The sequence below is a fragment of the Centrocercus urophasianus genome, unplaced genomic scaffold (genome assembly GCF_019232065.1).
Source record: "Centrocercus urophasianus isolate 14NV4802_14NV808 unplaced genomic scaffold, USGS_Curo_1.0 seq_11, whole genome shotgun sequence".
Lineage (NCBI taxonomy): Eukaryota > Metazoa > Chordata > Aves > Galliformes > Phasianidae > Centrocercus > Centrocercus urophasianus.
This window is the reverse complement of record NW_024884253.1, coordinates 56,329,564-56,332,384: the sequence shown is the minus strand read 5'-3', so window position 1 is coordinate 56,332,384 and position 2,821 is coordinate 56,329,564. Positions and strand designations below refer to the sequence as shown.

The 2,821-nt window shown below is 35.4% G+C and overlaps 1 long non-coding RNA gene across 1 annotated transcript; it reads left to right on the top strand.

The window, feature by feature from the left end:
- Positions 1 to 1,095: 1,095 nt before the first annotated feature.
- LOC122155224 lies at positions 1,096 to 1,943 on the top strand. Its single transcript, XR_006167177.1, has 2 exons — positions 1,096 to 1,214; positions 1,333 to 1,943. It is a non-coding gene; the product is annotated as an uncharacterized LOC122155224 (long non-coding RNA).
- Positions 1,944 to 2,821: the final 878 nt, after the last annotated feature.

Sequence of the window (2,821 nt, the reverse complement as noted above, 5' to 3'; positions counted from 1 at the left end):
GTACACAGAGACATAGCTAGACCTATGATCACAACCGAGCTTCTAACACTAGCCTGAATTATTATTATTTTTTAATAGTTACATTATTTTTATGCTTTTGTTTGCCAGTGCAATAGGTTTCTTGCTGTTGTTGTTTTTTTTCTGATATAACTCTTTTTCCTCTCTTTTAACTATTTTGTTGAAATGCAAATAATAATCACATAGCTTTTTATTTGTTTCAGAGTCCAACCTCGCATTAAGCTTTTGGATACCTTTCTGGCACCTTGAACTAAACCCATAAAAGAGTTGCTATTAATGAATGAATTATTCTCTATAATTATAGGTATAAGAATTTGAAGAATATATCAGCCTGAAAATACATCAGTCAACATCATAACAAGAATTTAATATCCTTCCTCATTTAAATAAGGAAAATAAATCAATTATTCATCTATTTTCCATCTTAACAGTAGGACAGAGGCAACAAGATTATAGCTGCTGGCCTAATGTAAATCATTAGTGAGTAAATCACCTTGGCTGTAGTTAAAATCACTGTAGGTGTTCTACTTAATGAAGTGTTAGTTAGGTGGCAGATGACCATAAAACGTTGGGGTTGTGCGAGTTGTCAGTACAAGAGAAGAAAAGTGAGAATGCCAAGCTGTGTTTCATCAAAGGCAGATACTGAGGATTGTCCTTTACTGATGCTAATTGCAGTCTTTGCTACATTCAGCAGCTGCTGAGCTGGACCAAAATGTAGTTGCTAATGTATATGCAGAAAGGTCTGTATGTTAGTAGTAAGTCACATCCATTTAAGTCTGTTTTACAGCTGCTGTAGACAGCAGAGGCAGATGGAAATTGTGAGTTTTCAAAAGCAAAACAAAAAAATGGTGGCAAATGCAGAGTTAAAACCCAAGCCTGATCACAAATTCAGTGAGAAGGAAAGAGGAGAGAAAAAAGTATAAAATCTTCCTAATTAAAAACCAAATAATTTCATACATAAGTCTTAGGAAACAAACACTCTGCAACAATGTTTTTAGCAATGTCAATAATTTAAAACATATTTCTTTTACAAGTGTTTTAGAGTTGTTGCCTTAATTTTTTCCTGTGTAACGTGAACTGAGTAATATCGCTTCTATGAGAAGAGCAAATGATTTTGTAATGGCATGTATCTGGATGGAGGCTCTAGTTATGTAGTGAGCTGCATGGAAACCTGATGCTGACTTTTCCTGGGGAAGGTGAGAACAGCTGCATGCTGATATTTCAGGAGAGTTGACTGCTGGGGCTCTTAGTCATCAGCACAGAACTTCATCCTTATTTTATTAACATGTATGTGTATTTCTTCTTTTTTTTCAGTGCCCACTAGCATTTTTTGCTTTGCCAAGCTGGTATTTCCTTGTATTTCCTTCTTCAGTTTCACGTTCCCCATTGCATTGGTTTGGTCCACGTATGCATTCTCCAACGATCTTTTTCTTCACGCCTGGCAATTTGTCAGGAGTAAATATGGAATCTTCAAAGAAGAAAGCTACAAAACTGTAATATCCAGCCATTTATATCAGTGAGCATTTTCTGATTTTTCTGGGGCTCGTAGTTTGGCCAGCTGTGGATGCTTTTCTGTGGGCCCTCATCAAGGGTACTGCTAGCTCTCAAGTTCTTATTTCAAGAGACACAGGTAACTGACATTTTATTTAAGTGAAGCAACTGAGAGTCCATACAAAGTAAGTAGCTGTTACCTCACTGGGTCATTCTTGAAAATCACAAACACATTTTGTCTGAAAACCAAACTCTCATATTTTTTTCTTTGAAATAAACCTCAAAATGACATAAATCCCAGAAAAGGTCAACCTACTGTGTTGGCAATGAGATTGAAAATGTCTTTATAATGGGAAAAGTTAGGCAGTCTTAACATCAGGTATCAGTGTAAACTCCAGCTGTGTAATAAAGGGTGAAAATAATCTGATTAACAACTTTTAGTGCTCTCACATGGTATCCTGGGTTGTATATGTTAAAAGCTGATTTGTCATTAGAAAGTACATTCCAAATATTGTCTCGGATCTCATATCTATCAGTTACAGTATCATAATCATGCTTTTTTTCTGATTTGTCAGCAATTTTCACCAGCAGCAGTATCCTAATGATTACTTCAAAATCAAACCTGTGAAAGCAGCTACCATACATGTAAATGTCTGATATTATGTTATATTTGCCCTGTAGAAGACTGTGCTAAATAAATAAGGTTGATTGAAAAGGCAGTCTAAGCTCTGAAAAGAGAAACAAGGCAATATAATTTTAAAGAGATTTGTAGAGCCGTGTTGTAAATGGAAAAATCTAACATAGAAAGGCACTGAAGCATATAGTAATAAAAATCAATTGTCTGCAGAGCTGGCTGAACAAGTTATAAGAAGTTAATGAAATGAATTAAGTGAGAAACACCTGGTAACAAATAAAATGGGTTGGTCTTGTTTTGTTTTTCCATAGAGAAAGGAATGAACACTCAATTTTATCTTGAAATCCATTTAGGTATTCCCCCTTTCTGCTTTTGGGAGGGGATATCTTCAGCCACCTGTTTCTGTGCTGCATACAGAAAGCTATTTTCTGTTATTGCCAAACTTTGGAGTGCCTATCTGTATATATTTTCACGTGTATGTACTCCAACCATGATATTTATGCTGCATTTTTCTGAGAAGAGAGATTATTTTTGTCCACATGGTGGCTTAAAAGTCTGGTCTGTATGAAAGCTGAGGGTAATCACAGATCAGGCAGCTGCAGGTTTATTCTGTACTAGGCCAGATAAAAAATAAAAATCTTAGTCAAATCAGAAGACATATGGAAGATAATTATTCCT